Source organism: Grammomys surdaster, unplaced genomic scaffold, assembly GCF_004785775.1.
Source record: "Grammomys surdaster isolate TR1022 unplaced genomic scaffold, NIH_TR_1.0 125702, whole genome shotgun sequence".
Classification (NCBI taxonomy): domain Eukaryota; kingdom Metazoa; phylum Chordata; class Mammalia; order Rodentia; family Muridae; genus Grammomys; species Grammomys surdaster.
Window position 1 is genome coordinate 1,034,831 of NW_021620537.1, and position 13,329 is coordinate 1,048,159.

Consider the following 13,329-nt stretch of genomic DNA (forward strand, 5'->3'; position numbering starts at 1 on the left):
CAACTTTTGCCAGTTTGGGAGAAGGGCTCCCTTCTTCTGCAAATAAGTCATTAAGCTGCACATTTTGCCACGAAATAACTTTAGGAAGAACGATTCAAACCTCCTAAAGTAACTCACTAGCAGTCTTCGTCTATTTTTAATAACTCAAAACATACACAGGAGGTGCACACATACTTCTAGACTTTTTGAATGACTGGACAAGGCAGCGTTAAAAATTCAACAGCACTAATTACTGGTTGAGCAGTATAAACCCTCAGAATGAATGTCAGCCTGGAAGATAAGCTCTTATCTTAATCTAATGACTCCACAGACTTAATTTGTCAGGCCAGCCGAGTTGATGAAAAACAGGTTTCTATTCTCCGGCCTGAGCGGTACCATCTTTCCAGATCTTTGAAGTCGGGTAGTAATACCATCAGTGTCATCCCTTAAAAATCTTGTGACCAAGCCAATTTAATTCCTATTGTCCTGTTACACTAATTAAAGTTGTTCCACTCTTGTTGGACAAATATCTCAAAGTGAAGCCAGAGTATTTTTAGATTTGCTGTATTTTGAACTAATCACCCACAGCTCCCCATTGTTTCGTGCTCCCCCCACCCTCCCTCCCTTTTTCCCTCCTTCCCTCCCTCCCCCTACCACCCCCCTCTCTCATAGTGCTGGGACATCAGGGACCATCTATCTTTATATGGGAGAGCCAAAGTTTTCAGAGGAATTCATTAATTCAGAGGAACCCATTAATTGAGACAGTGTAGCAGAGTGTTTTGCAGTAGACTCAGACAGGAAGGCTGGGGGAAGTTTTCGCTCTGTCATTTACAAGCTGTGTGACCTTGGGTCAGTGTTTAAGACCTTCTTGGCCTCCCTTTAATCATTTGTGAACTGGAAGAGAATCACTGACATTGTGAGGGTTAAATAAGATAACGCAAGCTAAGTAGTTAAGAGTGGCTGAGCCTCCTTCTCCGGACAGTTCAACTTTCATTTGCTTGCCAAGTCTCTCATCCATCCATCCTAGGAAAGATGTACAGAGATCTAACAAATCTGAAGCTCCTTCTAGATGTCAAAGGGCCGTCTGCCCACGATGGGCTTTGCATAAACTCTATGCTCAAGAAGCCCATACTTAACATAATCAGCTGATGTCACCACACCCAGGAATGAATTTCCACAGAATTACCATGGCTTTCCACCAAAACTCCACTGTGAACCTTGTTGCTTCATTTCCAGTAAAATGGAAATGCAAGCTTCCATCTCAAAGACCCAGTGTACGGATGACATGAGGTAATGTTTGGTGGGCAGCCAAGTGTTGGTGGCTTCTCGGTTTCTTGTCTCTTACCCCTGCAGCTCACAGTCACACGCATGGAACTAACATATCTAGTGAGTTTTCTTCTGTCATGCGTCACTGCAGTTTTCACATAGGGTCCTTTCCAGAGGCCCATGATCCCTCTGTACACCCTCTCCTAGGTACTTGCAAGGTATCAATCATATCGGTTTTGGTTTATTGAAGAGACTCGATGGTCTTTGCTGTTGCTTTGCTTTCTCATATTGATGGAATGTGATGACGTAATTTCTTCTATACCCCTTGAGATTCATGCCTGTACTTTAATACACTGTGTACTGAAAGCCCATTATGCACTAGGAATCTCACTAGGTATGGGAAGACCAGCGTCTGCAGGATGTAGTGTCCAGTCTTTAGGGACTTGCTGTACTGTGGTGAATGTCGCAGTAGAGACTCCCAGAACGTAGTGGGAGCAGGATAGAACTGGAAAACAGAGGCTCACCCTATAAAGCTGGAAGCTCACAAGGGGTTTCTGGAGGATTCTCTCAGGTGTAACTGGGAAGACTAAATAGATTAGGAAGGAGACAAAAGAAATGAAAAGCTGGATTTTAGAATCACTGTGTGTGGAAGGATGGAAGAAAAACAGTTCAGAGAGGAGAGAAGGGTGGAGGGGCTGAGAGGTGGGACATGGAGATGAGGACCACAAGGATGGAGGGGCTGAGAGGTGAGAGGATATTTTGTTGTTGTTCCATTAATTCAAATGACTTTTTTTTTAACCCATTAAGCTTATTAATTTCATGAATAGTTTAAAGATGTGTTTTCCTATTTCTTGATCTTTATAGATGTTTGTTTTCTTATTTCTTTGAGGATTAAAAATACTGTTTTACTATTTTTTTTTAAAAAAATATGGCTTCAGTATCTGCTTATCTAAGGTTTAATTCTAGATTTTAATTTGTTGACATCTTTCTTTGATTGGATTTTTGAAATATATATTGGCATGCTGTTCTTGAACTCAAAGTTTCACCTTCTTGGATCTTGTTGTGTTTCTTATGTGAGTGCTTTATGGCTGTGTCCACCCAGACTGTACAGTGTGTTTCTGACTAAGGCATGTAGTCATGGTTTGGGTAGACATGCTATTCCACAGACATGGTGCAGTTCCAGGCCTTTTGTCTAAGTGAGGGGTTGACAGGGTCTGCTGCTCTCAGGAAGAACACACTGCTTATGCTTTGTGACTTCATGCTGTGTGGATGGCTACAGATGTTTCAGCACCCATTAATGGCTGTGGAACACAGACTTCTAACTTTATATGAGGGCTTTGTGTTACTTACCTTTGGTTTTCAGTTAGCACTCCCCCATCAATCTCTCGTGTTTTTAGTATGTCTTTTGAAGGAGACTTTCTTTGTTTTGAGTTTATTTGCTTGTTGATGGAATGCATTCTTGTTTTTTAAGCATGGCTATAATTTTAAAAAAATTCTCTTTTTTAGTTCCACTAATAGTGTATGAAGGAACTTAATGTCTTTTTAAAAAAATAATACATAGTTTGTCCGTTAAGAGTTATATTTACAATACTTAAAACTTACTTTTTACTTCCTTATTTAAAATATCTTAACATTTTAATGTTTATATTTTATTCTACAATATGGTTATTTTATTAGCAGAGTTTTATTTTGGCAAAAGCAATACATGTATATTATTTTAAAAGTAATGTAGCACTAAAAAGCTTACAATAAACCAGGTTAATTTTCTTCCTCATTCTTAATCCTCTGCCCAAGAGACAACGACTTGTATTTCTTTTAGCTCTTTTATTGATGTTAGCCTCAGATCGTACACAAAAAGTGACGGTGCTTACCAGGTGACAGCCGCTAAGTCATCCAATCTGAATGATAGTTTTCATTATGTTATTATTAAATTCTCTCTGTGTGCACCCATGCGAGGACAGGAGCCCCAGAGTCCAGGAGAAGGTGTTAGGTCCCATGGAGCTAGAGTTATGGATTGTCTGACAGGGGGGCTGGGAAGACGTCTTGGATCCTCTGTAAGAAGAATACATACTCTTAACTGTGGAGCCCTCTCTCTCCAGCCCCTGAATGATACCTCTTGATGGATAGATACATCTTAGTACTATTCTATCACATAGTCATGGGCTGCTTTATACTTTAATTGACAGCGAGCGGGCTGCATATATGACAGCGATCCCATGAAAGCACAATGGTCCGAAAAATTCCCATCATTACGAATTACTCCTGCGCCTGTGGGGGATACTGATGTAAACACATTGTGTCGTCAGTCGTATAAAGACATAATATGCGCAACAATGTCCAGTACATAATTCTGTGCTTGATAATAAAGAATTGTTGTTTTAGAGGGAACCGCTCCTACTTATTAAAAACAAGTTTATTGTAGAAGCGTATACCATGTTATGCTTATAGCAGCCCTGGGCACCCTGTGTTTACCTTGTCTCTTGATTATGTGAAGAGGCCACGTTGAGTGATTGACTTTTACCATCTAGACTTAGGCAAATACACCTGTGATGTTGGCATGAAGAAATCACCCAATGATGCATTTCTACCAACATATCTACAAACACCATTATGTGGTATATGCCTGTATTCTTGTTATAATAGATACAATTCAAATTCTTCCATAACCTCTGTTTTCTCCTTCTGCACAGTTTTAGCCTCTTTGTTGTGCACTTGTCAGTGTTGTTCAACGTTAACTAACCGTGTTTTTTTCCTTTTCTGCCCCATACTCCTTTTGGAGCTGACACTCTTTTATGCTTCCTTTTCTATTTATTTATGATTTCTGGTCATGGATTTTATACAGAAGAGCTCTGATTTTCTATAAAGGCCCTAGATGTGTTTCTCTTTTGTGTAGTATAGACTTTGCCTTAGTTGCTATCAGTCCCTATGTGATGGATCCAGAGAAAATCCACTTAAGAGAAGAAGGATTGATTTTGTTTCCTGTATTTAGAAGATCAGCCCATGACTGGCCAAATGCATTGTGGAGAGAATGTTACAGTGGAAGAAGCACTTGCAGAAGACCACTCACGACTCTCTTGCCTCTAGCTTCTCCTTGCCCTTCCTCCTTTCCCTTACCCCTCTCTCCACGTGGTCATGGCCGGCCTCTACTCCTCTACCTCTCTGCTCTCTCTCCTCTGCCCTATCTCCTGAATAAGCCCCCTCCCCTTTGGGGAAAAAAAAAGAAGGCCACTCATCTCACGGTAGCCAGGAAGCACAAAGAGAGACACAGTGTGAACTGGGTTTGGGACAAGCTATGTCCTCAGATGCACAGTTCAGGGAATCGCTCCTTTCAACCATGTCCCCTCTACCAAGCTGCTATTACCTCTAAGACACAGATGAGTGGACTAGCCTCTTGATGAAGTCAGACTCCTCATGATTCAGTCACCTCCTCAAAGCTCTGGCTTTGAACACTGGGGGTCAAGCCTTTAAGATACAAACCTTGGAGGGCATTCTACATGCAGTTGTAACTGACTGCTCCTTTTGCCTCTCTGCACCTCCCCGCCCTCCTTTTTTGATTGCATGCCTCATCTTTTTTTTTTTTCTGAATGCACACTCTCTTTATTTTTTGGATTTATTTCTTGTTTGGTTGAAGCACACTTTCTAATAACTCTTGAAAACGTTGTAACATTTTAGGTTTTGCAAGTTTAAAATGTCTCCAATTTATCTGCCCAGGATGATAAGCGGGAAACAGAAAGTTCTGATGACATTCCTCCATCCTGACAACATCTGGGCTCACTATCCACGACTCTCATGCCAGTTAGATTGGTTGCTTTGTACCGGCCTAATTTCCTCCATCTGAGATTTGATCTTCCAAATACATCATTGTGGTATCCTTTTGGGGGCGACACTTTTAAGGGGAGAGGCGCTGGGTGACACTAGTGCTGATGTTGCTGCTGTTGTTTTCCATCCTGAGCTCACATTTCCTGTCGCTTGTTTAAAATCATTCCTATGACTGTTGTTTTTGATTCTTTTAGTTCTTGTGGACTTGTTTCTCCGGCCAAGCATGTGTTTTAATTTGGAGAACACATTGTTGCACTTGAAAAGGAGTTATTGGAGGCAGGAGTCTATAAATGTAAGTAACTATCAATTAGGATAGTTTAATGGTGTTACTCAAGTCTTCTATGTATTAAGTGACTTAAAAATCTAGTTCTCTGAATTGGTACATTTCCTACTGTGATTGTGTGATTGTATATTAGTCCCTTTGATTCTTTCAATCTTTATTTCGTGTCTTTTGAGGTCGTATTATTGATCACGGTGTGGCCACTCCAGCCTTTCTGTGCTGACAGCTTGTGCTATCTCTCTTTTCATCAACAACTTACTTCCGGTCTGGGTCCATCATCATATCTGAAGTACATCTCCTGGAGTAAGGAGTTGGAGTCTTGTAATTTCTTCTATTTAAAAACATACCCTGGGGCAGGAGATGTGATTCAGCAGTAAAGACCATTGGCTGCTCTTGCCGAGGGTCCTGATACAGTTCCCAACACTGAAATGGTAGCTCACGACCACCTCTTACTCTAATTCCAGAGGCTGTGATGCTCTCTTTTGGCTTTTGGAGGCACCAAGCATGTAAGTGGTGGACAGACAGTCATATAGGCAAAACATCTACACACATAAAATAAAAAAGTTTTTAAAAAATGCATATGGTGTGTGTGGGTGTGTGTGGGTGTATGTGTGTGGTGTACATTCATGTTTAAGTCAGAGGGCAACTTTGGGAGTCAGTTCTCGCTTCCACTTTGAGATATTTTGTTGTTTGCAGCTGTGTACACAGGCTAGCTAGCTGGCCCACGAGCTTCTAGGGATTCTCCTTCCTCTGCCTCCCATCTTGCCAAGGAAACACTGAGGTCACAGATGTGCACCACTATGCTCAGCTTTCCACAGACTCCTTGGAGTTAGGCTCAAGTCACCATGCTGTGATCAATGAGTTATCTTGGGCCAAATCCTCAACTCAAGTTTTATATTTTTATTGGGTCACTTTGTCAATTAACATTTGGTGCATTCTTATTAGTGATATTACTGGATTTAGTTTGCTCCCTTTGAATGTTATCTCTCGTCCCTGTTTCCTTTCTTTTTTGGATTATCTCTTGCTTTCTCAGTGGTACTGCTTTACATTATTTTGATCTGTGCTCCTAACCTCATTCCGTCTGTATCGGTTAGGGTCCAATCAAGAAACAGAAAACAACCAGTTATTGAATGGAGCATTTAATACAGATGCATGTTGCCTGGGTCCCTGCAAGGATACAAAAGAGATTCCGAGACAAGATGAAAAGAGGAGGGAGCTACCGCCTTCAGAGCTGTGGGAACAAAGTGAGGAGATGATAATTATTAAAATTCAAAATGTAGAAGTAGTGTCCCATGGAGGTGATAGTCTCTGTGAAGGCTGGATGGCCTCAGGATCTCTGATTTAGAAAAGGTGAGGCCCAGATCCTGAAGGCTGGTGCAGTGAGCATGGAGTAGAACAACTGAAAACGGACTTTAGGTGCTTCTGCGGGAAGGAACCATCAGTGGGTATGGGGGGGGGGGCCGGGGGGGGGAGAGATACTGCTAAGGAGACTGTTTTAGGAACCATCAATAGACCGGAAGCCCACAGGGAGGTAGCCTACAGGAAGAACAAGTCCTGGCTCCTCCCCCAGCCCTCTTGTGCTCTTTTTGACAGAACCTTACAGAAAACTGGCTGAGAGTGTGTGCAGAGTTCCAGCCCTGAATCTGGAGTGGGCCTAAAGCTGGAAATAAAATCTTAGTAGTAATCTTTGCTGTTATGGATATGTCTCCTCCCCTCTCCTCTTCTCCCCTTCCTTCCCCTCTCCTCATTCTTTTCCCTCTCCTTCCCTCCCCTCCCCTTATCCCCAGTCCTCCCCTATCCCCTATTCTGCCCTCTCCGCTCCCTTCTCCCCTCCTCTCCTCTATCTCCTCTCCTCCTCTTTCCCCTCCCCTTCCCTAACCCTCCCCTCCCCCTAACAGTCCTTGCTATAATGTGGCTATGTCTCTGATCTCCCCTCCTCTCTTTCTCTCCTCTCCTCTCCTCTCCTCTCCTCTCCTCTCCTCTCCTCTCCTCTCCTCTCCTTTCCTCTCCTCTTCTCCCTTCCCCTGCTCTCAAGATTACCTTTGTGATTCCATTGAAGACGACCTTTACTTAGGCCTTACATTGAGTCAGTTTTGGTCATTTAAAATGGCTAAGACTTTTTTCCTGTTCTTGTTTCTGAATTGTGCCAACTTTTCCTTCTTCAGGGAAAAACAGTTTTGTTAAGGGGTGGGGTGGGGATATTGCCAGCATGTTCCAAAGGGGAATAATAATACAGCCATCCTTCAGTATCCATGGAGGATTGGTTCCAGGACCCCTGCTTATACCAAAATCTGTGACTACCCAAGCCTTGATAATAAACCAGCATTGCACTTGCATATAACCTATTCACATCTTCCCATAGACTTTAAATCATCTCTAGATTACTCATAATACCTAATACAATGCAAATTCTATGTAAATATTGTGTTATACTGTATTGTTTAGGGAATAATAACAGCAAGGACAATCTACATATTCAGTTCAGATGCTGTTTTTTCTCTTGAATAGTTGCAGTTTGTGGTTGCTAGGCTGAGTGGACTTGAACTGGTTGATGGATGGGTGTGCCTGCTCCAGCGGCTCTCTGTGAAAACCACGGCCTTTGCACAGACGTGAGGAAGGAGCTGTGCTTTTGCTTTGGTTCTGAAGTTTGCTCATGTATCTCTTTGATTGTTCAGAAAAATTCCTGAGCTGAGCTTGGCAAAGCCAACTTCACTGTCCCAAAGTAACTTTAGCAAAACCACTAGAGCTCTTAGGCATGTTGTAGATTCTGCAGATATGACTTCTTCAAGAAGAACAAGATAACCATCCTAGGAGACAGTTAATTTTAGGACAAACGAGGATTTCAATGTGGTTTATTTCTAGTGCCAGTGATCTAGAAGGGCTGACTACCATTCAAACAAAATGGAGACCCATGAAATACTCCATGCTAAAAATAACATGTGTTGTCTGAGATCTGTATCCCTAGCAAAGAAAACAACGAGGTATGATCAGGTGGCCCAAGGATGCTGTGGAGGGCAGCTTCGGGCTGTCTTCCCAGGAAAAGCATTTGCATCATTACAGGGTAGAGAAGTGGGTTTAGAGACAGAAAAGAGAATAGGAGAAGAAAAGCAATCAAGAGAAGACAGAAATGTTTTCATGCACATAGCGTCTCTCTTCTCTTTATTAGCATCAGAAAGCACGCGAGGACAGGACCCTTATAACTTAGCCTGCTTCTTAATCAAGTCCGTCTCAGCTGCTGCTAGAAGTTCCTCTCTGAGGGGCTGCCATGCTGAGATCAGAGTTTAAGTTGAGGCTCCATCTAACCCAGAGATGCTCCTGGCCAGCATGGCTCCTTACAGGTGTCCTGTTGCCCTCAAAGTAGTGGATTCCCCTGTGTTTGAGCAGAACATATCGAGCTGGAGCTGACAGAAGACTTTGGACACAGGCCCAATGCTAGTCTATTCGCTGCCAGACAGCTCACATTAGCCTTTTCCTAATCCTTGAGACTCACACTGTGTCTGAATCCCATGGCTTAGAGCAAACCCTTATCAATAGCAGGGTGAGGGCTCAGACAGGGACATACTAAGTCTTTTAATGAAGGGAAATCTGCAGACCCTTTCCTGTTCTACCTTCAAAGTCACCATTTGGCAGAACACTTTCAGGTCTTGAGCCCTGTCCTTTTTAATCGCCCTGTACTGGCTGATTTACTATGTCATACAGCAGTTCCTGGTTTCTGCTTTCACATAGAACACATTTGTTTTGATCTGTCTTCTTTTTTTTTTCCATAGACTCGAACAGTGGCTTAATTTTCTGTGCATCGGCCCTACATAGATAGCTAGGTCAGAGCGTGGTGTTTACATATTGAATGAGTCAATGGGACAGTGAGAAAGAATGTCATTCATACCGAATGGGTAGTCATTAAATGCAGAGCCAACCTGTCTCCATTGAGTAAGAAGAGAAACGCCATGAGACCTCCCTAGTTGGGAGAAGAAAATCTGAAAATGACATCATTTCCTATCACACTTAGAGAAAAGACTCTGAAGGGTCCTCTGTGGCTTTTTCAGGGAGAATTAGAGCTGCTGGTGACTTGAGCCCTCAGGCAACACATTTCAAAGGAGGGTTTACACTTCTCTACCTCTGGTCGCTCCTGTCCCTAGTATTTCTGTCTCCCTCACTGATGACGGAAGCCATAAGTATTCTATGGGTTCTTAGATGAACCAGCCTGTCTTGTTACCTGAACAAAGGCCCAATCAAGGTCCCAGAGACACGGTCCAGCTCTCCAGTTTTACATGCTGTGTGCTTAAATTGCATGTGTCACATAACCAAAGGGAAAGTGGTTTTTTGTTTTTCAATGCACTTGGGTATTTTGTCAAACAGGAGAGCAGACAATTACATTTGGTAGTGGCTGGGGAGGAGTTGGATTTTCCAGAACCCTTCCTTGAATTGCCAAAAGCCATTTCTGGAGCCCACTACAATTCCAGGAAGACCAGAGAACACTTACCAGAGAGCTTTGCAAAGAGTTCCTATTCCACACTGCCTTTTGTCAGGACCGGCTGTACCCAGGGACCCTCTCTGACCTGGTCATTTTCACAGGATCGCAGCAGCTCTGGAGCAGAGCCAGGATGTGTAGGAAATTTCCTTGTGTGAATGTCCACATTCCTCATTCATGTCCTTCAAGGTTTCCTTCCACGTTTCCTGATTGTGTTTCTGAGTACGTGGTGTCAACAGCTCCCAGAACTGTTAAGTTTTCTGTTTACCCTCAGGCTAGGAAAAGGCAGCAGATCAGTGCAGTGTAAAATTACCAGCGGTGTTGACAGTGACCTAGAACAACTATGGAATGAAGAAATTCAGCCCAGAGAGCTGAGGTTCAGCCCCAGGCCCATCTTAACCACCAATTTCTGCTCGATTATACAGGTCACAATAAGTTCTGTAGTCTTGAAAGTATTGAACTCATCCAACTTCAGTTCGGTGTTGTTGACACATGCTGATGGATAGCCAGTTTTGGACACGAAGTACCGGGTTTGCTTGTTTATTACCTTCTCCATCCAAACCCTATTTGTCTTCATCTTGAAAAGTAGTTCGACGAGTTTTGAAATTTGCTTCTGATTCCTTGTGTACCAGCACAGAATTCTCAGAGGGCTCGAAGAGTCATTGAAACATTTCTTGTTTTTAAACATCTAGTTATTTAGTTATTTTTGTGTTTGTATGTGTGTGAACGCACACATGTTTGTGAAAAGGTCAGCGGTCAGCTTTGGAGAGTTGGTTTTCTCCCTTCACCACGTAGGTTCTAGGCATCAAACTCAGGTCATTAAGCTGAACCGTCTTGCTGGTAAATGGTAAAAAGGTTGTATTTGGCGAAAGGGAAGGAGTCATTGTCCTTGGCAGGCTTTGAGAAGGGCTGTGGTAACTGGTGATAGGTGAGGTCTCAGAGCCAGACCAGCAAGACTGAACCTTTACTCCTCCACCACCTATAAACCAGTGAGCAAGTTACCCGCCTTTTTTCTCAGTTTCATCATCTGCAAAATGAGAATAGCAGAAATGATAAATACTTCTAGGGTTGTTGGGATTTAAAAGACATGAGACAGTTTCAATAGTGCCTAGCAGGTAGAAGATTCTTGATAAACATGAGATACTAAAGTTGCCCATCTTGAGTTGCCACGATAAAGCAGAATAGACTAAGTGACTTAACCAACAGAAATTTATTTTCTCATAGGCAGGATGCTGGACCTCTGAGGTCAGGGTGTCAGTGTGGCCAAGTCTGGTTAAGACTTTCAGATGGCCACCCCAACCATGTGTCTTAACATGTCAAAGAAAGAAGAGAATCACCTCCCTATCCACCAATTACCTTTAATTTACACCTAATTACTTTCCTAGAGCCCCATATTCAAATACAGCCACAGGTAGATCAGAAATGTAACATATGAATTCTGGAGAGACATGATTTGGTCTTCTATAATTACCACTTTGTGTGTCTGTAACATGTGTGCGAATATGTGTAGAGGGTTGACGGTATCTGCAGGTCTTGTTCCTTGGGCATCTTTCTTGGAGAGATAGTTGCTCACTGACCTCAACTTCATTGAGTCAGTGAGGCTGTCTGGACCACCAACTCCAGGGATCTACTTGTCTCTGCCTCTCTGGTTGTGGATGAGTTTTTAAAGACCTGAGTTTTGAGGAGCAAACCCAGATCCTTATACTTGTAAGGCAACGCTTTACTGATTTAACTTGTTTTCCCAGCCCTGGCAGCTAGATTATTGTAAATTAGACGACAAGTTAGAACTTCTGAAGATACGTTGTCATGTCACAAAATTCACTCCAGGCAGAAAAGACAGAGACTGACTTCAAAAAGGAATTGTGTAAATAAATGTGGTGTAGTCCAAGAGTCCTGCTTTACTTAGAAGACAATTCTCCACAGTGTCCTTACTCCAGCCACCCTTACGTTAGATCCTTCCTAAATGTCTTGAGGCTGCATCAAGTTCTTAGTGGTCACTCACCTTATGAGTAGTTTCTTACGTGTAGTTTGTTGCTTGCTCCCAGGGGCCATTTTGGTTTCCTCAGGCGTCACTGACATCTTCTCTAATAGCCGAAGACGCATAGCCCAGCACGCCTTTTCTCTCTCCAAAATTGCTCACACAAAGTGTTTCTTTCATTTCCCTTTTCTGGAAACGTTTTATCTTTGCTGTGACAGATTTCACGGATTGTAGGATGCACTCTTCATTTGGACCTTCGGTATATAGGGTTCAGCACTCCTTTTGGAATGCATCTTCAGTCGTATGTTGATACATCAGTCAGAACTTTCTGTTCAACATCCTGTTGTGTTTAGAAATGACTCTGTTGTACCTGTCATGATTCACTGGGCAGAGAACACTGACAGCTCTCTTGCCTTCATGTTGAACTGAGAGAGCTGACGTGGGTAGGTAAGGAACATGACATTTATTGACTTCAAGTAATTTGTTCAAGTCTCCCAAGACTAGAAAACTGTGGAGCCTAAATTGCTCTTTGGGCCCATAAGTTCTGAAACTTAAGTCCATTTCTTCCATGCCAAGGGACTCAAGCAAACACATCTAAGAAAAAACTTCTTTAAACTCTTCTAGGATATTTGAGAACCACCCCTGCTTCCTCCACAAAAATAGCAGGGCATGGTACACACTTGTAATCTCAGCACTGGAGAGGGAAGATAGGCAGCTGGATCCTGGGCTCACTGGCCAGCCAGTGTAGCAGAATCAGTGATCTATATAACATACAAAAATATAAATCTCATATGTAAAAAGGGAGAGAGCCTAAAGAAGACACCCAACATGGATTGCATGTGTACCCAAACACACACACTTGCGTATACATACACAGAAGCACACAGACATGTTCAAAAAGAATAAACGTGTCTTTAAACTTGTTATTATCTCTGCCAGTCTCTTAAAATGCTGTCAAATACATTTCTGTTTTTGATAAATCTAAGAATTTCTTTCTTCTTCACAGATGAAGAATGAATAGCTTTTTCTTCCATAGCCTCCGAGTGTCCTCTTCTTTAAAGCATAAAATTAGTGACTTTCACGTTGCCCCAAGGGGATGTGTTTATTAACTTGGTTATAAATATTTGAACTCCACACTCTAAGTTCAATTTCTCAGATCTGAGAAAATCGTGTTAAGATGCATTTATGATTTATTACTTCCCCAATATCAAAGTGAGTTACAGTAATCAAAATATTGCTCTTGCTTCCTATGTTCTATGGAGGAGACAGAATACAGCAGAATAGAATCTTTTTAGTCAAGTTCCCTAGCACAGCTTGTATCCACACTGAGACACATTCCTGTGATACTTCCAGGTACCAAAGGAAGAAATTAATTCCTGGAAGAGTCTATAGAGGAGACAAAAGTAGGCTGCCACCTGGGAAGTCAAACTTAGAATACCTTTTGACTTCTCCTGAGCAGCATTGGATGCTAGAAGACGATGGAACAGTGAATCAGAATTCTGAAGAAATGGCATTTTTACCATGGTGCTTTAGATGTAG